Genomic DNA, 27,469 nt, shown 5'->3' with positions numbered 1-27,469 from the left:
ACAGGTACGATGACCAGGTTTTGGGAAGACGGAGCAGTCAAGACTCGTCTTTTATTTTGATTACTTTTGTTCATGTATTATCCTATGAAAGAACACACTTGTATTAAAATTATAGTATTAATGCAATGGATGATGTTGTTGCTTATTTACTAATTTACACTGTTGTGATAGTTTACATGACGTCCTCTGCCCCAGAATGTTTCCGCCGTTCTTGGTTTTGGGATGTGACGTTATGAACCTATAAACAAGATTTATCAATGATTCCAAGTTGTTATACTGATTGATCTACTTACGAATGATTTCTAGGTTATGATTTAGTGAGGTGTTTAAAGTGGGATTTCCAAACAGTATACTTCGTATACTAAACGGACCCTACCTCCGATATGATCCTACATGGTTGTTCCTTACTTGATAGATCATGAAAGTAGACTTTGATTTAATGATGAATATGGACTAATAATTAGTTTCAATAAATATTAGACTAAGACTTAGTGATAATAATGCTAGATTACGTTAAAGGAAAAGCCAATTGCTAGAAGCAAAACGCAGCTCAAATTTCGAGTCGTCACTTCAACAAGTGAGTGCATAGTTACTTTCATCTTACACATAAATATAAAGTATTTTGACAAAACTTCAAAAATGGTCCCTATGGTTTTTAAAAATATCAAGTTTAGTCCCTAAGTTCAAAAAACCTCATAGATGGTCCCTGTGGTTTCAAAACTTTTAACAAATGGTCCTTTTCGCTAACTCCGTTAGCTTTTGGCCGTTAACTGAAGGGTATTTCCGTCATTTCACAAAAGGGGGACCATTTATGAAGTTTTTTGTTATTTAAAAAAATATAATTATTTAATAAAGGGTCCCACCCCCCTCTCTCTCTCTCTCTCAAAAGAACCCATCTTAATCTTAAACTGGATCTTCACTTCGTCGATGAACTCAAATGCAAAAGGGAGATGGTGCGTCTTCCTCGTCTGATCGGGGAAGAACACGAATGGAAGCAATCAAAAATTGAGGGTACTAGTGAGGTTCAAGCGGATCACAAGGTGGGACTGAGAAAGGGACCTCGGTCCTCATCTTCGTCTTCATTAGATCGAGAAGGCATCAGGCGATCGAAGGCATTCAAAATGGTGGTCATGTGGCTGGCGATCATGAGAAAGGGGGAGGGGGCATTGGCTATACAGGTCTGCTCCGGTGGTTTCCTTCTTTCATTTTGCCTCATTGCCGACCGTAACCCGACATAAGGGAGACAGTAGCAACATTTTTCTGTCAAGGGAATGAGGGGGTGTTCGAGGCTGCTTTTGGTCGTCTAAGGGAGAGTTGTCGGTGCTTTTCTTGTGACAGTTTCTCAACAATTTAAGCCTTGCTAGGAGGCTGTTTTGGGTGTTGAGTTAACTAAGCAAGGATGGAGATGGGGCTGGAACAGTCGAGAATCGGAGATGGAGAGGCCGACATCCCGTGGTTAAGCTAAACCAGCATTGACCCCATATCAATTACCACAACCCCAGGCTTCAACCAATGACTTCTAATCAAATTTGGAACTCCAACATCTGAAACCAAAATGTCAGCTTCACATGTTATTTCCTCTGGATTCTTTGTGAATGAATGCACAACGCTTATTGTAGCATGATGTCTTTGAATGTAGAAAGACATGTGATTCAGACGAATAATAACATTAAAACAAGACAATTTGGATACAAATAAAATAAGTACCTGTAATAGCAAGGAAGTGGGTAATCCAATCATGCTTCTTCCAATTACCACTGCTTTCTTACCTAAATTTTCTACACTGCATTGATTAAGCACCCCAATACACCCCAAAGAGGCACAAGGAATAAACAAAGGCTCCCTTCCTCTCATTGCAAGGTTTCCATGTTCACAGGATGAAAACCATCCACATCTTTTTCAACTTTCACTACATTTATAATCTTCTCCTCACACAAATGCTTAATCAACAATTACATTGGGTGAATCGATTGAAGTTGATTACAAAAGAAAGGGTAAAAGAGTAATTACATTGGGTAATGGAAGCTGGACAAGAATGCCATGGACTGATTCGTTGTGATTTAACATTGAAATAGCATCGAGAACTTCGCTTTCTGTACATCTTCAGGAAGCTCTGTTACTACTGAGGCAATTTCAACTTGTTCGCAAGCTTTTTTCTTGATGCATACAAATGTGAGTGAAGCTTTTCTTTTTCCCACCAATATTACGCCTAATCCAGGTACCTTATTGATTGAATTCTTCATATTAGAAACTTCAGTCGCTAATGTAGCTTTAATTTCATTGGCGATTGATCTCCCATTGATTTCTGTTGTTGTATGTTTATTAAATAATTATATTTTTTTAAATAACAAAAAACTTCATAAATGGTCCATCATTTGTGAAATGAAGGAAATACCCTTCACTTAACGGCCAAAAGCTAACGGAGTTAGCGAAAAGGACCATTTGTTAAAAGTTTTGAAACCACAGGGACCATCTATGAGGTTTTTTGAACTTTGGGACTAAACTTGATATTTTTGAAAACCACAGGGACCATTTTTGAAGTTTTGTCAAGTATTTTATATAAATTACGTGGTATGTGTGCATATTATCTGTTTACTTGATATCTATGCTGGATGAACGTTTTATACTAGTTTTAAATGATTTAAACTGTATATATATTTTATATCTACAAATATGTTGGGGTAAAATATGGGTAGATGAAATAGTTGGTGTGTGATGAAATAAAATGATGAGAGGTCTCGATGTTGACGATGTTCCAGTCATCTAGCGGAGTATAGATGACGACCATAGACTATTCTAGACAGTCTAGCGGAACCTTAGCAGGCTCGCAACCTGTAGGTGTTTGTGAACGATGTGTTCACCTATATACTCCATCCCCCTCATGGTTTCCTTACAAACATTTATTGTTGAGGAAACCCCTTAGTAGTAATTTCTATCCCGATGAAAATCCTTAGGCTAGTTCCCTTGATTTAGATGCTTTAGGGACAAAAAGTAAGGATAACGGGAACGGGTAATCAGGTTGAATGATTTGATGAAATTAATAAACTTAATTATCGTGGGTTGAAAACCCTATGTGCTCAACAGGCTCCCAAGCCCGACCCACTCAATTTCTTGTATTATAGGTAGTGGCACAAGAGCATGGATGCGTTGACTTGATGAGGGATTATGGATTATAGGCCAGTAGATATAAATAAATGTTGTAAGGCCTATGTTGTTATGTTTATGTTTTTCATCTGTATTGACAATGACATCCCGATGTTTAATATAATGAAATAAATTTCTTCGGAAGTGCTTTGATAAAATCTTTATCATATTTTGTTTTGGGAAAAAATTTTGCAATATTTTTCTTTAAAAGGACCCCCTGATTTTCAAATAAAGCGTAGACAAATCGGTTTTTTCTGACCGTGAAAATGGGGATGTCACAAAGTTAAATACCGATCAATGGCAACTATAGTTAGTGAAATACTATGGATGAGATGGTTCTTAAAGGAATTAGATGTCACACAAAGTGGACCGAAACACCTGTTTTGTGACAACCAAGCTGCCCGACACATCACAAATAATACCGTCTTCTATGAGTGTACAAAACACGTAGAAATGGATTGTTATTTTGTATGCGAAAGAGTAGAATCAAAGGCAATACAACCACTAAACACCAACACCAAATTCCAAATTGCCAATTGTCCACCAAACCTTTAGGGGTTCAACAGTTCAACTCATTGCTTGGCAAATTGGGCGTTCACAATCTCCATGCTCCAACTTAAGGGGAAGTAATGGATTCGTTGATTCTCTCGTGTATATTTGTTTTCCTAATTTTCCTCCTATTTGTTATACTTTCCTTTCCTTATGTATATCATGTACTCCCTCCTTACCAAAATTATAGTCCATCTTTCCTTTTTGGTTTGTCCCAAAATAATAGTCCACTTCTAAAAATAAATGACATTTTTATCAAAATACCCCCTCATTATTACTTAACCAACTAAGCTTTCAATGGAACATTAATGCAAAGGAAGGATAAAATTATCATTTTATTATATAAAGTTAGTGGTAATTAATGATTTTCTTAATCTGTGTGTTTTTTATCTGTGGACAATAATATTGGGACAGAGGGGTATATATTTTTGATCGTGGTTAATGAAAAAATATAGAAGTATGTTCTACCAATTCTTTAATAACATCTTCACTTAAATTCTCGAACTTCAATGTTAGTATTATAAACAAAACATATACATTATGCAATTACATGTACAAACCTATACCACAGATAAACTAAAACTTATTCAAAACATTGGAGGTAAGATTTCTTCAAATGGCCAACTTAAATTGGGAAAAGAAAAGGCTGATCTTCATTGTTTCTCATTGATGATAAATAAAATTTTAGAGCAAAAAGGTTGCCACAAATAAACATGATATGTAGCAATTCACAAAGTGATTCAACACAATAATTTCATTAAAAAAATACAAAATAATTACAATAGTAGTTACCATGAATGTGAAACAATGACTTATTATTTTTCAAAACATCAATGAATGCGGTTCTCACCAAAATATAAAAATAATTTGCATGTGTATAGGTGTAGGAATAGAGAGAAGAACTGAATGGGGATTAGATAATAGCTATACACGAGAGATAACTTGGAATAGGAGATTAGAAGAGTCGACGCACCAAAGCACATTAAAAGTGTTTTCCTCTATTCTGTCAAGTTGTCTCTCCTATATTAAATCAAAATTATCATTTTCTATTTTTACCTTTGAAATCATGAGGAAAAGATTATATTTGAACGAATTATTAAAATTACTTGTATTTTGTATGAGAAAAAAGTTGAATATTAATCTGGATATGTTGATTTAAAGTATAAAAAATGAATTCTTAAAAATATTTGACTTTTTATTTCTTGAAAGACCCAAATCACATTGAAATTAAGCTTCCTTTCTCCACCCATTGGGTCTTTAAAAATGGGTGATACTAAAATAATATTCTTATAATGATTATTTTTATGCAATAAAAACTCTACATTGTCATTGTTTGCTTCTTTCAATTACTGAAAAATGGGTTGTTTGCAAGATTTTATATTTTCTTATAAGATTCAAATTACATCAAAATTTTGCATTCCTCCACCCCCTTTGAGACGATGGGTGTTTGTTTAATGTGAGGTTTTAATAAGACAATTTATGTTTATAATTAAATTAATAATGCTATCTTTTACATCATTTGTCATCATGGGAACAATCCAATTAGGTGAAATTTTGACATTGATGAAGCCAAAGTGGCTGGTTGTATTATCTAACTACTCTATCAAAGCGCATAATTGACTATGATTTGAGGAAAAGTTAAGACAAACTATTTTGATAATTGCATAGAAATTTATGGGTTACTCCTCAACTAATATAGTTGTCAAATGGTCCCATTTACTTATTGATCAATGTATATATCTAGTTTTGACATAAATCTTAATATCCATGTGTGTATAATTCATGTGTGTATGTGAAAGGACGAACCACTTAGTTGCATCTATTATCATGTCAAAGTTAATGTATTAAATTTCGGATGAAAAACATTTAGATATCAATTACTTGAAGGAGCTCATTTCTCAAATGTGTTTGTGGGTGGGTGGGTGGGTGTGGGGGGGGGGGGGGGGGGGGGGGTTCAAATCTCTTAAGACAATCACACTATAATACCAAATGCCTTTCAATTCTCTTTTGATCATATTAAGACCATTTGATCATATCATGCATTATTATTGTAAAGTACTAGTTACTATAAATTATTATTCTTGATATATCAATTATTACAAAGTTGAAAATTGGTTTTTACTCAAAGAAGTAAATATCATGGAAGTCGTGTGAAGCATAATGGTTGGACACCAGCTGGGGCTTGGTGTTTGAGAAGGTGGAATAGTATGCAATTTTAGAGAAATGGTTATTGCCTTTGAAAAGTTAAAGTACAACTTTAGATGCACACTCCAAAATTGGAAAAACTCCAAAGGATAGGTATCATGAAAAAGCAAAGAAGGTTTTCTTCATTGAACATAGTGGTCGCAATGTCAAATATACAACCATATAATGCACAAAAACAAAATGAAACTCTTTGCCCTTTTTCCTATAACTCACATTGACATGTCAATTTCATAACCTAACATTTTTATGTAAAATGATCTGATTATATAAAAATACGTCATTGGAGAAAATAGCTACTGATAATTAATAAGGTTCTTTTTTTTTTGTTAAATACATGAGACATATAAAATTTGTATCTTCCAAGTTATATGTCACCATTTTATCATAATACATTTTTTAGCCAAAAGTAAACTTTTTCCATGATAGTTTTAGGGATTTGGTCGATTTAAATGGGGTGGATGGGAAACATTAAAAAAACAAAAAATAATAATTGCAATTGTGTTGTTTTCGTGTTGGCGGATTGCGTTTTAGCAGGTCAGAAAGTTCAACCAAAATACGATCCATACAAATAATTGTGCCGTATTTTAAACCTTAAATTGGATCTGATAAACTCAGACACGACCAATGTAACTCGTTTAATTAAATTGGTTCGCAGGTCAAAATCAAGTTTTTCTGTCATAAACAGTCAGTCACGTCCGTTTAATTAGGGAAAATTCTAGAAACAAATAAACTAATAAACACATCAAAAAAAAGTTAAATCTCACATCGTTAATTAGAGAAAGACAACGAGACTTACCATCCTACTGTGAAGATGATCATGGTGAAGTGTGTTGTTTGTGTATAGTCATATTGTGTAAAGTCATGTTCAAGATTCAGAATAAAATACAAATAGGTCAAATCTTATAAATGAATTACAGAAATATATAATTTTTTAATTCTTTTATAATATTTAGACAAAATTTCACAACTGGTCCCTATGATTTACAGAATATCACATTTTGAGGACTTTCTAGCAAAAAGTCACGCGGCTAGTCCCTGTGGTTGTAAAATTACATGAAAGGTCCTCCTGCCGTTAAATCTAACATTTCAGCTGTTAGATTTTAATGGAAAAGATTATTTTGTCATTGTACCAATATTGCGATACACTACAAACCTCAAGGGCCATTTGTGTAATTTTATAAATTTGAAATTTTATGTATATATATAAATTATAAATTTCATATTTTGTATTTATATAAATTATAAATATAAATTATATATATATTATATATATATATATATATATATATATATATATATATATATATATATATATATATATATATATATATATATATAATTTCAACAATTTGATAAGTTTTTTTTTTAATTTTTTTTACATTTTTTTTCTATTTTTATTTTATAGTTTTAGTTATTTATGATTTTTTGTTATATTTTTATTTATTTTGAATCAAGTAAATAGACTTAAATTCGATAAACCATGTCGGAATTATTTTTCCTTTAATTTTTCTTATTTGCGAATTGAAGCGATAATGTTTTATTATTTTTTGTTTTTTATTTTTAATTTTATGTCCTTACTGCTCATGTTTTTTTGATACTACACAGTTAATATCGTTAGCAACTTTATGTTTAAATTTATTATTATCATTATTTAACCTTTTGTTTTCTATTTTTGTTATAATTTTAATTATTTATTATTCTTCTATTGTTTTTATTTATGTTGATTCAATTAAGAAAAATAGAAAAACAAAAAATAAAAACTCAAACACCAAATTCTAATATACTCTAATATATTAATACATTTTACATTTTCATCTATTCTTGGTTTTTTCGTATTTGTTTTTTAATTTTTTAGTATTATTTTTTTTTTAATTTTTTTCATATTACTTTTTAATTATTTCATATTTTTATTTTTAATTATTTCCTTTTTTTATTTTTTCGTTGTTTCGTTTTATTTTTCATCAATTTGATAACTTTTTTGACTTTTTCCAAAAAGTGTAAAATATATGAATATATTAGAGTATATTACATTTTTGATGTTTAAGTTTTTTTGGTTTTTTCTTTTATAATTTTGTTTATTTAGGGTTTTTGTAACTTTTTTTTATTTTGATTCATGTAAATAAAATAGTTATATTTACAAATATAAATAAAGAAAATAAACATAACTTTTTTATTTACACAAATCAAGATAAAAAAAAAAAAGATACGAAAACCATACATAACCAAAATTAATAAAAAAATGTGAAAACACCAAAAAATATGTAAAATGTAAAATGTATTAATATATTAGAGTATTTAACAATTTTGGGGTTTGATTTTTTTATTTTTTTTATTTTTCATTACTTGAATCAAAATAAATAAAAACAATAGAAGATTAATAAATAACTAAATATATATAAAAAAAACAAAAGGTGAAATAATGATAATAATAAATGCAAACATAAAGTTGCTAATGATATTAACTATAGAACATTAAAGTAAAAAAAATAAAAATAAAAAAATAAACCGTAATAACAAAAAATTAAAAAAAAAATCATAAAATTGTTACAAGGGCAAAATAGTCTTTTCCATTAAAATCTAATAGCTGAAAAGTTAGATTTAATGGCAGGGAGACCTTTCATGTAATTTTACAAACCACAAGGACCAGTCGCGTGATTTTTTTGCTAGGAAGTCTTCAAAGTGCGATATTTTGAAACCACATGGACCAATTGTGAAATTTTGTCTAATATTTAAAATGATGGGTTGACTTGTGAACTCAAGTACTAACCCGAATATGACCCATATAATAAATTAGTTCCGGAGGTTCTTGATTCATGAGTTAGAATGTGAGAAGACTCAACACAAACTTTTTTATTTGTGTCAAGTTTGTATCTTGCGTCGTGTCGTTTCAAAAATAATACCCTTACAAAATATAAGATAATATGATAACATAGTCAGTTAACTTTTACAAATTCCTTCATGGACTAAACTTTACCGAGCTTTAGGTTTTTTATTTGGTTAAAATGATATTATATTAAAAAAAAATTGAAAAAGGAATTGCAAAATAAACGGTTGATAAAAATTTAAAAGATGCTTCTTTTTGTAAACTTCACCGATCTTTATTTTTTTTTATTTTCCTTATTTTTTTTCTTTCTTTTGCTTTTTATTTTTTTTCTTTTATGTGACAACCCGATATTTCAAGTCAATATAATGACCTGTATTGTAGTTTATTTTTGAATTAATAAATAAAAATACCGTTAGAAATGAAATATTCAAAAGTCTCAATTGGGATACATAAAATGATAGATATCGTGTCAAAGTTTTCAGAAATATAAAGAACACTCAAATCCAAGTTATAACGAAGAAGTTATGACCAATCAAATATACGCATCAAAACCGGTAAAACACTGTTAAGTTTGAAAAGTGAAATTTCAATAAAATACTTTTTAGCCTTAGAAATCTAAACGAAAGTCTTAGATTAGGTTAAACCATGAATGTACATAAAAAGAACGTCCAAATCTGACTTCGTATGAGAAGATTATGGTTTTTCTAAGTTTCGGACTAGCAATAGACAGCTAAAAACTCGGAATAAAGATCGAGCGATATTTAGCCGACACAACCTAAACAAGAATTAAAGATCTCGATAATAGTAGTACAATGGTAAAAAGACAGACGAAAATGGACGTCACATGAAGAAGTTATGAATTTTTAACGGACTTTTCCTGTCCCGACCAATTAAACATATATAATTAAAAATAAATTCAAAATATGCCGACGAAGTCTAAACAAAAGTTGAAGAGCATAATCTCACCTAAGCGGGGATATAAAGAATGTCAAAAACGAAGGTCATACGCGAAAGTTACGGAATTTCAAAGATTAGGGCACAAACTACGAGGCTGGTCCAAAGGGAATGCCCTGCGTTTTGAAGGGGACGACTCGCGTTCGCAGCACAGGGCCTCGGATTGACCACATCTCCCATATAGCCTTCTAGCCCGTCCTATCCGAATTCCAGTATCCGCAAAGACGTCATGCCTGACGAACGCGCCGCGTACGAGGGAACACCCCGCGTTCGAGGTCAGTTCCCACCCCTATAAATAAGATGCGAGGCTTCCGAACTTCTTTTCCAATTTCCAACTTCTCTCCCATATTTCTCACTCTCGAGCCTCCCGAAAACTACCCCAACGGCCCGGTTACATATCCAAGCTCCGACGAAGGTTCGAAGCTCCGAAACTCCCGAGAAATTTTCCACTTTCCGGTCGAAGTGCTGCCCGAGAAAAGTCTCGTTTTCTTCAAATCATCACACTTACCAGGTGAATTCATACCCCTATATTTTCACGTTTTTACTATATTTTAGGGGGAAAAATACAAGTGAAACGCAAGAAAAACTTATGTTAAAATGCAAATCGTTACATACAGTTTCTAACGCTTTATCTACGTTTGGTGTATAAATGTTAAATAAGTAAAATAACGTTATTACAAATGTTATACTTTTCGTGCAAAGTTGGTAATACACCAAGGTTTATCATTCAAATGAGACACACTTTTTGAAAAATATAATAGGTATAGTTTACAAGATATTCATGATATTTTTGAAAAAATATAATAGGTATAGTTTACAAGATATTCATGATATTTTACATATTATAAACACTATAAAGAGGAAATACTTACATTTACAAGAAAAATGGACTTCTCATACGTAAATCTATTTGATACTAACTTTAGTGAGACATTTGACTTCACGTACTTTCAAGTACGCATTTCAAGTCCTTTGTTATAAACCATAATCTCTTGTAGGGAGAGCATGATACTTGTGTATAGATCTATACAGGATTGACAATCTCGAACCTAAACTGTTAGCTACAGTTAGATCGGTAGGTCTAACCTACTTACACTATATTAGGTATGGAAAATACTTATGCATTCCGATTTTTGGAACTTTTAAAACTACCATTTATTTATGGAAAATATTGGATTTTCTAGAAACAAACTCAATCACTTTATACAAAAAGGCATACAATTTTTATACAAAAACGCTTATGAACTCACCAACTTAATTGTTAACACTTTTTCAAAACTACTTGTATTTCTCAGGGATTCAGTAATACAGGTAAATAACAACTTTTGGGGAAGGGATGCTAAGGCGTCAATTTTCAAACTTATTATATCATCATAATGTAATTTCTTTTGATACATGTATTACAAGCAAGAATGTAACTTTTTAAATTATAATTATGGTGGTTGTGTTTGCTTTCTTTACTATTTACTCAACTGTTATGATACTACATGAAGTCATCCGCCCTCAAACGATTCCGCCATTCTGGTTTGGGGTTGTGACAGATTGGTATCAGAACATTGTTTATAGTGAACTAACTATATCGGACCACATAAGATATACAAACTATAACTGCAAAGGGACTAAAACTCTCTGACAAAATGCTTTCACACTAACCATACTTCATTAAATTAAAATGTTCGTTTCATAAAGGTACAAATACATGCATGCAATAGTTTAATGTCATGGTTAGAACTATACAAAAGTATTAAGACAAGTTGGACACTATGACTAGGCCCCAAAATATGTAATCGGATCTAGGATGAATATAGCCTGATCAACTATATTTATCCGAGATATGACCAACGTATGTCGGGGAATAGTCGTAGTGAGCAACAAGTAAAAAATTTACCAAAGTAACACTGGAATCAAACTTACAAATTTAAATAATATAGGAGTATTTATGACACTATAAAAATTATAATAAGTGAGTAAACCTTGAAATTTCGTTAGAACTAGGAATCGTCAATTAAATAGAATTATGCCTATAAAAAAACTAAAAAACCTTCACTGACAGGTCTATAATCGCAAAGTGCATACTTTAAGGTTACACATCCAACGATCTATTCGATCTCAATTGTATGTAATTTGTATACACTAGGTAACTATACGAGGACTCGATGAAGGTCTTATCAAAGAATTATCTTTTTTTACCCTTAAGTTATATATATAATTCTCTTATCTCTATTCTCGATCAGATGAAATGGCAGGATTTTATATCCCTCGGGATCCCTACTACCCTAACCAGGGCAATGGAGGTTGGGTCGACGAAGATCCAAAAGAGGATCCCGAAGAGATTCCTAAGGAAGATCGAGAAGAGGAAGAGGAAGAAGAGGAAGAGGAAGAAGAAGAGGAAGCAGGTGATGAGGGCACTGACTCGGGACCCGAGGTCTACAATCCTCCCCAGGTAGTACCAAATCTCCGACAGAAATTTCAGGGCTCGGCTCCCCGCTGGGCTGTAGATATAAAACGATCGAGCAGGGAAAAAGGACAACGTCCGCCCTATGGCATGGGACAAAGTTTTCATAACCTCAGTAATGGAGGTTTGGCTGATAGGGCACTTATTGTCATGTCGTCGCATCGCCAACAAAGGCGAGCAAACAAGGGAGTACGCCAACCAGATCATGGACGTTGGTGCCACCGCCCAAATCATGGCGGAACGTCTTCATCGCCTGGACGAAGAACATGAACGAACAATAGAGCTGTAACATCCCAAAAATCCGTACCAAAATTTTTTCTTTAAATCATTACCAAAGCCATATTCATAAAAACATATCATAAGTCATAACATAAATTCAAAGTATCATTTCCTAAACATATTTTCATTATCAGAGTAAAACATCCTAGGCCGACTAATCAATGGTGTGTGCCATGCGATCACCCTGAGCTCTTCCCTCCGCTACCAGAAGTACCTGAAACCAAAACTGAAAATTGTAAGCACGAAGCTTAGTGAGTTCCGCCAACCTACCACATACCCTGCATTAACACATACTGTGCATACTGGGCCACGCCCGCTATTCCGGGCCTCGCCCACAACAATGGCCCCGCCGCTCCAGGCCCCGCCTGGCTTCGAGCCCCGCTCGGATACAAATCTGTTTCTTTTAGGCCCCGCCTGTCTTCGGGCCCCGCCCGCTAACCACATAATACAAAATACCATATAACACATAACTGGACATACCCTACTGTATTCCTATCCTAAGGCCCCGCCTGTCTTGGGCCTCGCCCCTATCCGGTTACTAGCGAGTCATGGAACCCCGTCCAAGCTCCTACTGTAAGTGAGATACGGGCCCCCGCCCACACTCACTCCATACATATCTCGGGCCTTGCCCCTGCTCTGCTACTAATGAGATATGGAACACCGTCCATACTCTGCTATTGGTGAGATATGGGACCTCGCCCATACTCACCTCCCTACCAGGCACATACATGCATCACACAGACACCAAGTATACTCTATCATGCAAACCATTCCTTGGACACCCACCCGACATTGGACCTTGGTCCTGAATATCATACAAGCAAACAATGCCTAGGGCTAACCCCCAGGTCTTCCTACTCATAACTACAAGGGCCGACACTGTGGCCGTAGACCCATTCACACAAAGGGAAACTCACCTGCACTGCTGAACTTTTGCTGATAACCCTCTGACTGCTGACCGACAATTCTCTGAACCGCTGCTCCACTAGCTCCTCGAGCTACCAATATCAATATACATAACACTTAGATCCAAACAGAACACTAGAAGCCAACTAAGTCCACTCTTGTCAAATCAAAGTCCTGGTCAAAGTCAAACTTCTTGAATGACTCCACTCGCCGAGTCAACCTGTTGACTCGCCGAGTCCTTATGCTCTGAAACTCTCACAATACACCTCAACTCGCCGAGTCACCCAGCCGACTCGTCGAGTTTAACGATCTCTGAGTCCTATCTTGTCCAACTCACTGAGTCACCACTCAACTCACCGATCTAAGTCTTAACCAAAAAAGGTTGAGGTTCTGCGATCCAACTCGTCGAGTCCAAGAACAGACTCGCCGAGTTGTTCTTCCAACTCGTCGAGTTCCTACCTATCTTCATCCAACTCGCCGAGTAGCTTAAGTTCTTAATCCAAACAGTGGCATTTCGAGCCATGCAGGGGCTCCATCTTGTAGATCCACTCTTCCAAAGTCTCTTCCTCACGTAAAGTAGCAAACTTTACGTGAAACCAAGGAGCTATAGGCTTAAAACACTCTAGGGCTAGGGTTTGGGGCAAACATGCTTTACCAACACACCAAAAACTGATACTTTATGGATCTCTGGGCCAAGACACACCTAGATCTAAAGTAGCAACCTCAGATCTGGACTTCTACCTCGAAAAGGCTCCTTATCATACCAAAATGGCCCCAAAACATCATCCATGAGAAGATCTAGAAGCAAAAAAGGCAAGGTGACAGATTGTTACCTTCAAACTGATGCTCACAACAAAAGGGTTGGATCCTCCAACTCCTTAGTGGTCAAATCCTCCAAATCTTCCTCTTCCAAAAGCCCCAAACTCACTTTCTTCCTTCTCTCACTCAACTTAGGGTTTGGAATCGTGTATAGAAGCTTCTGGCCGACAAGGGGGACTAAGGAGAGGACATAAGGTCCTTTAAATAGGGTGCAAACCCTCGGATTAGGGCTTTCCTCGATCAGACCAGACTCGCCGAGTCCACTTGCCGACTCGTCGAGTCGGTCACTTATTCCATAACCCGGATCCCACTCCGACTCGTCAAGTTCACCTATGGGCTCGACGAGTTGACCCCTTGACTTAGGGTTTTCCTTTCCTTTCGTAGTCTTTCTGATTCTGGGTGTTACAAGAGCACACCTTTTCCCTTCAGAACGACATTACCGCTGGTAGAGCCGAGGTGAGGGAGTTCCGGAAAAACCAATCCGCGAGGGAGAGGCGCGTCATCGAGGCTGAACGTCAAGTAGCTCGAGCTCAGACTTCCACGACCACATACCATGGTCCTCAATGTACCACCCGCTCAGAGTAGAGCATGTACTTCTTGCGCTAAGTATAGACTTATTGAGTGAGCGTTGGTGCTACTCTTTACTTTATGTATGTAAACCCGACGGATTGTGAGTACACAATTCGTGGGTCTGAATGTTGTTAAATTTTCCCATTTTCATTGATGTACTCTAGACCTGTGTTAAGGTCAAATTTTCCTGATCGATGTATCGAATATTAATATCAATGAGATTGACATGCATTTATTATTTCATTGGATATTTCATTAAGTTCTTAAAATACTAAGGAAATCATGTAGTTATTGTTCTAAGTTTCTATTTGGCAATTAACTTACAAATTCGATAATGTTCGGAACGTAAAGCATATAATTACTAAGAAGTCTTATCAAGAATTCGTCTTTAAACTTATGGCAGAATCATGCCGCCAAGAAGGAATCCCCGACGCATCAATACCACAGGAACACCACCTCCACCCCCACCGCCCCCATCAATGGACAATGTTATTTTTCAGGTTGCCGTAACAGCTGTTGTGATAGCAGAGATGACACAAATGAGTAACAACGGCCCAGGAGGAGGAATAAATAGTTCTACAAATGGCCAACACCAGGGTCGTTCCGGGGAATGCACTTACAAGGACTTCACCAACAGCAAACATATATCCTTTAATGGGACTGGAGGAGTAATGGCTCTATAGTGACATCCCCAATTTCACGGCCAGAAAAGACCAATTTGTTTATGCTTTGTTTTCAAAATCAGAGTAATCTTTTAATGAAAAACAATTGCGGAATTTGTTCCAAAAACAAAAATATGATAAGAATTCATCAAAACATTCCTTTAAAGAAATGTATTTTCATTATATAACAAAATCTTGGGATGTCATGGTCAATACAGACCAAAAGCATAAACAGAACAAAATAGACCTTACAACAGTTATTCATAACTACTGGCCTATAAATCAAAATCTATCGTTATGTCAGCCAACTTATGCTCTCGTGCCATAACCTCCAATTACCCACCCCATTATCTTCATTTATTTCTTAAAGATTTACCCTAAGAACCGATTACTCTTGTCCCATTCATTCCTAAGAATTGCCCTAAGGAATTGGCACAAAGTCTAGTGCTGCCATGGTTCTTAGATCACCTCTGGTGAACACGTAGTTCAAAATAATTAATGAACACATAGTTCAAGAACACCCATTGAACACACTCCGTTCAATAATACCTAATGAACACCTAGTTCAAAAACACCTAATGAATACTTAGTTCAAAAACACCTAATGAACGATTAGTTCAAAAACATCTAGTGAAGACTTAGTTCAAATATCCCTGGTGAACTCAATCACCTAAGGAACACATAGTACGAAAGCTCTTAGTTCAAACCACGTGATAATAATGTATATATCGATCCTGCAAAACCACTAATATTATTAACACATATAAATCATAATTCTAAAATAATCTATCCCATCCCATCGATCCCCACACACTGACCCTATACAACGATCTTACGAGATCTAGCCTAAGGAATCGATATGAACAACAACTGACGAAGCTGCTTCGGAAATTCCCTGGCAGCAAACGGGGATCAATAAAGACATCAAATGAGGGGATTGGAATAAGTTCCACCACGAACCTTCTTTCGTAAAAGAAAGAACCACAAGACAATTAAGTCAGTGGTAGTTATCTAGATAACAATGCCTAGGCATGGTCCGACTATCATGAGGTATTATACCCCAAATTCTACATATCCCAACATCGAACTTCGCCTAGCAGTGGCCTAAATACATGAGGTATTTCACCCCCAGACGCACCCTATCCAACAATATAACACCAGACATACCTAGCAGTGGTCTATTACCGACACACTTTATTAGGCAGTCTACGAAGTTCCCTTAATTACTTCGTGAAAGAAAACGCTGACATATGAAGCTCGGTCGATCACTTCATAAAAGAAACGCTGAATCCAAATCTCTCTCAAAATAAAAGTATGGGGAAATACTACTAAAGTACTCCCGTACTCTCCCGTAGCAGACACACAAAATTGTCAAAAGATTTTCTACATGATAGTACTTCTGGCACATTATAGTACCCTGGTATGCGAAGGACTCGGACCCGAGAAGATAATAGTACCCTGGCACAAGCAGCACCCAAGATACAGAGCTTTGAAAAGGACTTCGTACATAAAATATACTTCTGTACGTAGGACATACTCCACCGATCATCAATCTCACCCCACACGTATTCTGAATAAGAGACTACCCAAAGTCCAATCTTAATTAAACTAAACATCCCTATTTAAGTCTTAACCCATCACTAGGCAAGCCTACAATGCCTATAATCAATTTTTGATACTATCCCCGTTTAGGCTACGCCAACTAGTGTATACTTAACACAATGATTTAAGTAATAATATCATATATACACATCTTAACACATATTGAACCATATCTGATTCGCATGTTGTATATCATCAAATATATCTAACACGTATTTTGGACAATAACAAATACTTCACATACATATGTATATTTCATACTTTAATCAATACTCTTATTAAAATCACGTTCCTAAAAAGGACTATACACATGATACCTTATCGGATGAACACATAGTTCAAAAATACATAATCCGTACTCCCGGATCTTAAATTTGTCTCATTACCTAATCCATATTCCCGGATCTAAAACTAACATCTTGATCTGATCCATACTCTCGGATCTAAAACTAACCTGTTGATCTGATCCATACTCTCGGATCTAAAACTAACCTCCTGATCTGATCCATACATCCAGATCTAAAACAAGTTTATCTCTTTATCTTTTTATCTCATGGTCCAACCCATCTTTTATCACCTACCAACAACCTCATCTACCCATGTTCTACCCAACATATTTTTAGATACAAAATACATATATAGTTTAACTCATTAAAAATTATAGAATTCATCCATTCCACAATCATCTCAAATAAACAACAATATATTATACATATAGCACGTATTTCATAGAAAATACTTAATATTTATGTGTTAGAAGAAAGTGACTACACACTCACTTGATCAGAAGATGATCGGGCAGCACTACGGCTTGTAGAAATAGTATTCTTCGGTGAGAACTGTGATCTCTTCACACACCGGACTTCTCGCGGGCAGAGCTTCGGCTCGGAAACTCTTTTCTTCTCGGGATCTTGAGACTTCGGGACTTGTTTCGGGTCTTGGGGTTGATATCGGGGCTTCGGGGGGTTAAAATAGGGCTTAGAGAGAGTATCGGGAGTGAGAGAGAAGAGACGGAGCAACCAAAATCGGATGACCCTTGATTTCTATTTATAGGGTGAAATTTCTGCACTCACATCGTGAGTTTTAAGTGTTCACGTCATGAGCACAGTAGGTCACTGCGTTCGTCACTCGTCCACTTACTCTGGAGGCTCCAGAAGGCGTCAGAAGTCATTTCATGTCGTGAACACTGTTTTCACGTCGTGAACCCTGATAGTTTTGGGGTTTCGCGCCCGAACTTCAGAAATTCATAACATTCGCATACGAACTCCATTTTCGACATTCTTTACGTCGACGCGAAGGTGAGATTATGATCTAAAACTCTCGTTTAGACTCCGTTGGCTAATTTTGACTTTAATTTTTATATATTATTAATATATTATTTATAGTAGGCCAGGACAGGAAAACTCCATTCGAAATTCATAACTCCTTCATCTGAACTCCGGTTTCGTCTGTCTTTTTATCGTTGGACTACTATTGATGAGATCTTCAATTCTCGTTTAGAAAGTTTTGGATAAATATCACTCGACCTCAATCTCGAGTTTCGGGTTGCATACTACTAATGCTGAAACTTCGAAAAATCATAACTTCCTCATACGAAGTCAGATTTAGACGTTCTTTTTATGCATGCTCTCGTTTTAACGTATTCTACGACTTTCATTTAGATTGCTAAGGACAAATATCACTCTAACGTAAATTCACTATTTACGTCGCGCTGTGTCGTGCCAGTTCTGTCATGAAACTTCGACAGGTTATAACTTCTTCGTTATAACCTGGATTTCGGCGTTCTTTATATGTACGGAATCCTTGTAACATATACAATACCTTAGTTAAGATTAATCCTTCTAAATAATCATCCATCAAAAAGTCATTTTTGATGCTTATCGTCTCTAAATTGACTAGCCCAGATCTACGGGCGTTACAATTATCTCCCCCTTAGGATGATTATGTCCCGGAATCATCAACGAAAATAGGACTTGTATAATGATTCCATACGCTATCTCTTCATCCTAGGTAATAACCGTAACTTCTATGTTTCCTCGAATGGGTATTTAACTCTATGGCTTTCTTGACCACAGACGATGCCCAATCTTGCATCTGCTTATCGTACTATGTTGTACTTTCAATCGTAACCTTCGAGTTACCAAATAATTACTTATTGTGGACTCCTTCTTCTTTTTAGGATAAATACTTTCCTTTATCTATTGTAACAGACCGATGGGTCGTGCTCTATTGACCTCTCATCGCATGATGCGACGCTTAGACTCGGTCTTTTTAAAGTTAAATTCAAAAATGGAATATACCTTCCTTCATATTCTAATGTGATATAATCACATTTCAGCATGTAGCATTTCTACCTACAAACTTCTTTCAACAACGAGCGCGATACTATCGATCGCATTAATTTCAACGTTCTGACTTAAGTCAGATGTTACATTTAACTTGGTCCTCTAGACCACGTAACATACTCATCGCAGGCGAACTCAAATTTATATGACCACTAGGGTTGGAATAACAACCATCTCAATAATCATTACCGAAACAAGGGTAATGACATACTCGAATAAAACGAAATCAATCACCAGCTTCTTGGTAACCTTGTGACTTTCCCTGATCCAAGTGCGAGTCCTGTGCTTCCGGTAGTATATGCATCTACTACCTTTCACACCTACTCATACTCGTCCCAAGTATTGTCTCGCAGTCGACAAAGTCACCATACAAGAAAATCACAAAACAATTTAACACATACGTATGTGTCCAAATAATCATAAAAAATTCCCTAGACTCTACTAGGACTTCTTCATTGCATATCTTCAATCATCAATTCCACTTCAACTCGATTGGTGATGGAAATGCCGGGTGATGAGACAACCTCAAGAATTACACCAATCTCTCCATCATCCTACCAATCTAAGGTGTACTTCAGACGTACCGTACTCTTTTAAACGTACTGTTATTTCATAAGACATACTCTAAAGGCAAGATACAACTCTTACGATATCTTCTGATAGGTGTCATCCACTATCATAAGCCTTCTTCTTTTCCTCTATTTACTCAATTTCTCTACGAGTCTTCACCATGACCTTTTGTGCACCTAAGCAGACATTCGGTGTACCAAGCGAGAATTTTAAGATAAGAAAGCTTTAATTACGATAAACGTATAAATCTCCTTGTCACTTCGAAACGTTTAGATGCAAGTTCTAATATCGTAGTCATACTCTTAGAATCCTAAACACATAAGGTTTCCAGATCCGGTCGGCAACAGACCATAAATCTGAACAAATAATAGCATCAATATAGCTATCACACAAAACATTTAGCACATAAAAGCATTTTAGGCATCATTCCTAAAATGAACTAGTGATTGTGTCAATTTAGGTGTACTACCTAACATATTTTAGACACACTCCTCACAATCATTACTTAGCATTCTAAGTTTAAGTCTAGAAATTTCCTACAAATTCCTAGTTCGCTTAAACTAATGCTCTGATACCAACTGTGACATCCCCAATTTCACTGCCAGAAAAGACCGATTTGTTTATGCTTTGTTTTCAACATCAGAGTAATCTTTTAAAGAAAACAATTGCGGAATTTGTTCCCAAAGCAAAAATATGATTAGAATTTATCAAAGCATTCCTTTAAAGAAATGCATTTTCATTATATAACAAAATCTCGGGATGTCATGTTCAATACAAACCAAAAGCATAAACAGAACAAAATAGACATTACAACAGTTATTCATAACTACTGGCCTATAATCCAAACTCTCTCGTTATGTCAGCCAACTTATGCTCTCGTGCCATAACTTGTAATATAAAGAAAACTGAGAGGGTCAGGCTTGGGAGCCTGGTGAGCATATAGGGTTTTCAACCCACAATAATATAATTATTATATTCATTTATCAAACAATCAATCCGATTACCCACCCCATTATCTTCAGATATTTCTGAAAGATTTACCCTAAGAACCGATTACCCATGTCCCATTCATTCCTAATAATTGCCCTAAGGAATTGGCACAAAGTCTAGTGCTGCCATGGTTCTTAGATCACCTCTGGTGAACACGTAGTTCAAAATAATTAATGAACACCTAGTTCAAGAACACCCATTGAACACACTCCGTTAAATAATACCTAATGAACACCTAGTTCAAAAACACCTATTGAACACTTAGTTCAAAAACACCTAATGAACAATTAGTTCAAAAACATCTAGTGAACACTTAGTTCAAATATCCCTGGTGAACTCAATCACCTAAGGAACACAGAGTACAAAAGCTCTTAGTTCAAACCACGTGATAATAATGTATATCTCGATCCTGCAAAACCACTAATATTATTAACACATATAAATCATATTTCTAAAATAATCTATCCCATCCCGTCGATCCCCACACACTGACCCTATACAATGATCTTACGAGATCTAGCCTAAGGAATCGATATGAACAACAACTGACGAAGCTGCTTCGGAAATTCCCTGGCAGCAAACGAGGATCAATAAAGAAATCAAATGAGGGGATTGGAATAAGTTCCACCATGAACCTTCATTTGTAAAAGAAAGAACCACAAGACAATTAAGTCAGGGGTAGTTATCTAGATAACAATGCCTAGGCATGGTCCGACTATCATGAGGTATTATACCCCCAGACTCTACCTATCCCAACATCGAACTTTGCCTAGCAGTGGCCTGAATACATGAGGTATTTCACCCCCAGATGCAGCCTATCCAGCAATATAACACCAGACATACCTAGCAGTGGTCTATTACCAACACACTTTATTAGGCAGTCTACGAAGTTCCCTTAATTACTTCGTGAAAGAAAACGCTGACATATGAAGCTCGGTCGATCACTTCATAAAAGAAACGCTGACTCCAAAGCTCTCTCAAAATAAAAGTATGGGGAAATACTACTAGAGTAGTCCCGTACGCTCCCGTAGCCGACACACAAAATTGTCAAAAGACTTTGTACATGATAGTACTTCTGGTACATTATAGTACTCTGGTATGCGAAAGACTTGTACCCGAGAAGATAATAGTACCCTGGCACAAGCAGCACCCAAGATACAGAGCTTTGAAAATGACTTCGTACATAATATATACTTCTGTACGTAGGACGTACTCCACCGATCATCAATCTCACCCCACACGTACTCTTAATAAGAGACTACCCAAAGTCCAATCTTAATTGAACTAAACATCCCTATTTAAGTCTTAACCCATCACTTGGCAAGCCTACAATGCCTATAATCAAATTTTGATACTATCCCTGTTTAAGCAACGCTAACTAGTGTATACTTAACACAAGGTTTTAAGTAATAATATCATATATACACATCTTAACACATATTGAACCGTATTTGAATCGCACGTTGTATATCATCAAATATATCTAACATGTATTTTGGACAATAACAAATACTTCACATACATATGTATATTTCATACTTTAATTAATACTCTTATTAAAACGACGTTCCTAAAATGGACTATACACATGATACCTTATCGAATGAACACGTAGTTCAAAAATACATAATCCGTACTCCCGGATCTTAAATTTGCCTCATTACCTAGTCCATATTCTCGGATCTAAAACTAACCTCTTGATCTGATCCATACTCTCGGATCGAAAACTAACCTTTTGATCTAATCCATACTCTCGGATCTAAAACTAACCTCCTGATCTGATCCATACATCCAGATCTAAAACAAGTTTATCTATTTATCCTTTTATCTCACGGTCCACCCCATCTTTTATCACCTACCAACAACATCATCTACCCATGTTCTACCCAACGTATTTTTAGATTCAAAATACATATATAGTTTAACTCATTAAAACTTATATCATTCATCCATTCCAGAATCATCTCAAATAAACAACAATATATTATACTGATGGAACATGTACCTCCGACGGCGCTTCTGGTCTTCTGTTGCGATGGAGATCTGTAAGTCACCATCAGAGAGACGCGTTAGAGCCGCCCCAGGGACTGTGCCCCGGGAGCGGGCTCCGACGGTCAAGTTAGATTAGCTAGAAGATCTGAGATGGACATCCATTGCCGGAGAGAACCATCTTGGTGCTGGTGGTGGCTGACGGCGGCGGGTGGCGTCTGAGCCACCCGGCCGGAGTGTAGCGACGGCTGAGCCATGGGGAAGTCTAGTGGTGGCTGAGCCACTTGGGGGAGAGTCTAGGGGGAAGGTCCTCCTCCATGGAGGAGGTACTGTTCATTATATAGGGGACAATTAGGTCAGGCCTTGGGCCTGCCCAAATCCGGCCCAACTAGCAAGGAGTTGGGCAAGCCGCCCGGAGGCGCCGGGCGGGGCTGGTGGGCACGCACTAGGAGAGGATGGCAAGGGAGTGCCAGGCGGGGGAGCGCCTGGCCGAGCCGACAGGAGAGTCCCCAGCAGGGCTGGCAAGGGAGTCCCCAGCAAGGGCTGGCAAAGGAGTCCCCAGCAAGGGCTGGCAAGGGAACACCAGGCAGGGCTGGCAGGGGCGTGCCAGGCCAAGCTGGTGTGCTAGAGCAGGCTTGGCCACGCTAGTGGACCATTCCTCATCAAGTCCCCCCCAGTCTGGTGTTATTGGTACGCGGACAATGACATCGGACTGGAACTAGTCATATAAACCAACAGGAGAGTCCCCAACGAGGCTGGCAAGGGAGTCCCCAACAAGGTTGGCAGGAGAACGCCATGCAAGGATGGCGGGAGCGCACCAAGCTAGGCTAGCACGCTAGAGCAGTCTGGGCCGTGCTAATGGACCATTCCTCATCAAGTCCCCCAAGTCTGGTGTTATTGGTATGCAACCAATGACATCGGACTGGACTTAGTCATATAAACTGTGTGTCATCAAGTCCCCCTAGTCTGATGCGATTGGGTTGCTGACAATCGGATCGGACTAGTTAAAGCACCAAAGCAATAAACAATAAAGAGAATGACCGAACCTCTCCCACGGGAGCCATGGGGTTATGCGATGAGCCAAACACTGCTTGAGCTGACTTGATACTCCTTCATTAAGAGGAGTGCGATCTGGTCGGTGAGATGCAACGTAACTGTTGTTGTGATCATGCGGACCGAGGCTGCTATAGAGTGTTACACGACACTGATGTCAGTGGAATGTCAGAACGGGGTAGCTAAGAAGCGAAAGCTTGCCATTCAGTCCCTGAGACTATTATCCGACGTGATTGTTGTGGTAGCCATGTGAGATGAGATGCCACCAGTAACCATCTACATAGTCTGCATTGCGGCATACCAACCCTATCCCCCCCCCCCCTTTCTTAGGGGAGGCAAGGAATAGATTCCGAGAGCTTGGCGACTAGGTTGCTTAGCGAGGGTCATGTAGTAAGACTATTGTCGATAGCCAGACAATAGAATTTTTGAGGAACATGTATTGAGGCTATAGGTAGGAAACATGCAGTGAGACTGTTGCCGAGAGCTAGGCAACAGAAATGTTGCGGGGTACGCGACAAGGCTACAGGTAGGGTTACACAGCGAGACCATTTCCGAAAGCCAGGAAACTGAGATGTTGTGGGGTACGCAATGAGGCTACAGGTGGGGTTCACAGCGGGACTATTTACGAGAGCCAGGAAACAGAGATGCTGTGGGGTACGTAGGTAGTAGGGCCCCTGTCGGGATGACCTTCTTGCTGGAGTGTATCCTCACTATAGCAGGTTGTAATGTGGGTAACACTTCATCGATCGTCCAAGCACAAGAGAACTATGATGACTGTGAGGGAGGAAGCATCAAGATCATGGTATTAGTCGTGGAATAAGCTTGTGATGCGCAACTTACGGTGCGCGACAATGCGCGACTTAGGAGGATAGCTTGGGCTTAGCAGCTGACGGTCAGGGAGATGTTAAGCAGGAGAGCATCGTGCGGAATGGATCGGGCTTGGCTTCCTGCGATCACGTGGGAAAGCATCATGCAGAATGCATCGGGCTTGGCTGCCAGCGATCGTAGATAAATCACGCGGAAGAGCATCGCGTGGAATGTCGGAACGGGGCATGTTGCTTTAATGGAGTCGGGCTGAGAAGCCAGGCAACTCGAGGCAAGGGTGCTGAACCTTGCATGCGGGGCGTGCCGCTATAATGGAGTCGGGCTAAGAAGCCAGGCGACTCAAGGCAAGGGTGCTGAACCTTGCATGCGGGGCTTGCCGCTACAATGGAGTCGGGCTGAGAAGCCAGGCGACTCGAGGCGAGGGTGCTGAACCTCGCATGCGGAGCTTGCCGCTATAATGGAGTCGGGCTGAGAAGCCAGGCGACTCGAGGCGAGGGTACTAAACCTCGCATGCGGAGCTTGCCGCTACAATGGAGTCGGGCTGAGAAGCCAGGCGACTTGAGGCGAGGGTGCTGAACCTCGCATGCGGAGCTTGCCGCTATAATGGAGTCGGGTTGAGAAGCCAGGCGAATAGAGGCGAGGGTACTAAACCTCGCATGCGGAGCTTGCCGCTATAATGGAGTCGAGCTAAGAAGCCAGGCGACTCGAGGCGAGGGTACTAGACCTCGCATGCGGAGCTTGCCGCTACAATGGAGTCGGGCTGAGAAGCCAAGCGACTCGAGGTGAGGGTGATGAACCTCGCATGATTGGGCATAGCACCCCACAATCTATACATCTAATGACCAGTCTGGGTTAAAGCGGAATGGTACCTGATGCTTTGCTGCCTCGCTAGTCGTACTAATAAATGATGCCTCGCTGTCTTGGCTGTTTGCGGAGAGCCATGTGGCGGTGCTACTTAGGGCTTGACAGTGTAGCTATTGTCAAGTGGTGCGTGGTGAGACTGCTGTCAGGAACTGGCCAACAGGGCCGTTGAGGCCCGGGCAGCGAGCTGCTAGTGATAGGTGAGTAACACGACTATTAAGAGTTGGGCAACAGTACTACCGAGAGTTGGACCACGCGACTACTCTTTCCATCTGGAATACCAACATCACCTCTGGGATACACCATCATTCATGGTGTCAACTTTTATTGTAATTTAATTCTTCCCCTTGGTAATAAAAATCGCTTCTACATAGTGTCGTACCAACACTATTCCACCCCCCCTTTTCTTAGAGAAGGCGAAGGCGGATGTATAGTCGCTGAAAGGCGAGATACGTAGCTATTGGAAAGAGCTAGGCGACCCAAGTACTAACCAAAACTGGTTGGCGCGGCTGCCGAGAGCTAGGCAGCGCGACTGCTAGTCCAACGACGTAACTATTGATGGCTAGGCTTCGCAGTTGCTGGGCTGGGTCGCATGGCCGGGCTGCGTGACTGCTGAGGGCTGAACCGCAAGACTAGCAAGGGTCGGTCAACATGAATGTGAGAGTTGATTATCAAGACTTCCCGGGATTGGTCAACACGGCTGTTGATGACCGCGCAACCCAGTTATTGATGGCTATTTCGAAATGGCTCACTAGTAGTAGTATCATACTACTCTTCCCCCTCCTCTTTTTCTTTTCTTTTCTTTTTTTTTTGAAAATGCTGAACTAGCCGGACTGCATCTTTAGAATTGGATCTAGCTTGATTGAATTAGGGCCGACGAACATTAAGTTGTTGATTTGTTTTGTAGAAGTAGCCCAAGCTAGGAGTCCGCTTATCATTGGCGCACCAAAAATAAATAATGACAGCCCACATATATTAGCCCAATTGCTAATTCCTTTCTTTCCTTTTTTTTTGAAATGTTGGGTGAATCGGACAGCAAGGCGCCTTCTATAATTGGATTTTGTTAGGCTGAAACGCAACACAAGGAATCGGACGACTGGTTGGACGGATCTGTTTTGCAAAAACAAACTCATTCTTTCCTTTTGGTCCCTTAGAATTAAAAACTGAGCCCAAAATGCTAAAATGTATTCAGCAGCCCATACGCAAATGTGAGAGAAGCTCAAGTCAATACTAGCCCAATTACAAGCTTTGAGTCAAGTTAGGAATTTGTAGGGTCCGCGCTTTTTCCCTATTGATTAAGAGAATACATTTTGCAGTCGCATTCCTTTCTCCTTCTCGCTATCTGCCGTGATGATATCACAGAGAAGAAAACGACAATTGGCGATCGGTGGTCACGGTGTCGACGCAGAAATAGCCGGCGGCGGCCATATGAGTGTTTGATTGGCGATCCTTGGTTCCAGTTGGCGGCAACATTGGCTTGGAGAATGAGGTTGACCGGTGATATAGGTGGATCGATGGGATTACAGGGCAGCCGCTTATGATCGGAAATCGAGGGTTACAATTGAGGCTCTCTCGTCGACACTGGAGGCAACTGGCGATTCGAGCTTTCCGGTGGGCGGTGTTAGGACTGTTGTGCGATCGGAGGTTGCCCGGCAGGGGAGCAGCTTTAAGTGACTAAATTTCTTCAACCGGTCGTACAATGTTGTAGCTTTAGTGAGGGTGACTCAAAAAATGGAGGCAACCCTACACCAGGTACTCCGCCAAAGTCGAATCGACTGGTGGTCCCTTGGATTTGGTCTCAGTCACCGCCGGACTACTTGGTCAGGGCTGGAGGTTGTTGGCCTGAAGATGTTGTTGAGCAATTAGG

At 38.4% G+C, this 27,469-nt stretch overlaps 1 pseudogene; it reads right to left on the bottom strand.

Moving 5' to 3' along the window:
- Nucleotides 1–1,366: 1,366 nt before the first annotated feature.
- LOC111887304 (bifunctional protein FolD 1, mitochondrial-like) lies at nt 1,367–3,888 on the bottom strand (annotated as a pseudogene).
- Between the last annotated feature and the right edge of the window lie 23,581 nt (nt 3,889–27,469).

This window comes from Lactuca sativa, chromosome 4, assembly GCF_002870075.4.
Source record: "Lactuca sativa cultivar Salinas chromosome 4, Lsat_Salinas_v11, whole genome shotgun sequence".
NCBI classification, from domain to species: Eukaryota; Viridiplantae; Streptophyta; class Magnoliopsida; order Asterales; family Asteraceae; genus Lactuca; species Lactuca sativa.
The sequence above is the reverse complement of the archived record's forward strand: the minus strand, read 5'-3'. Positions and strand labels throughout refer to the sequence as shown.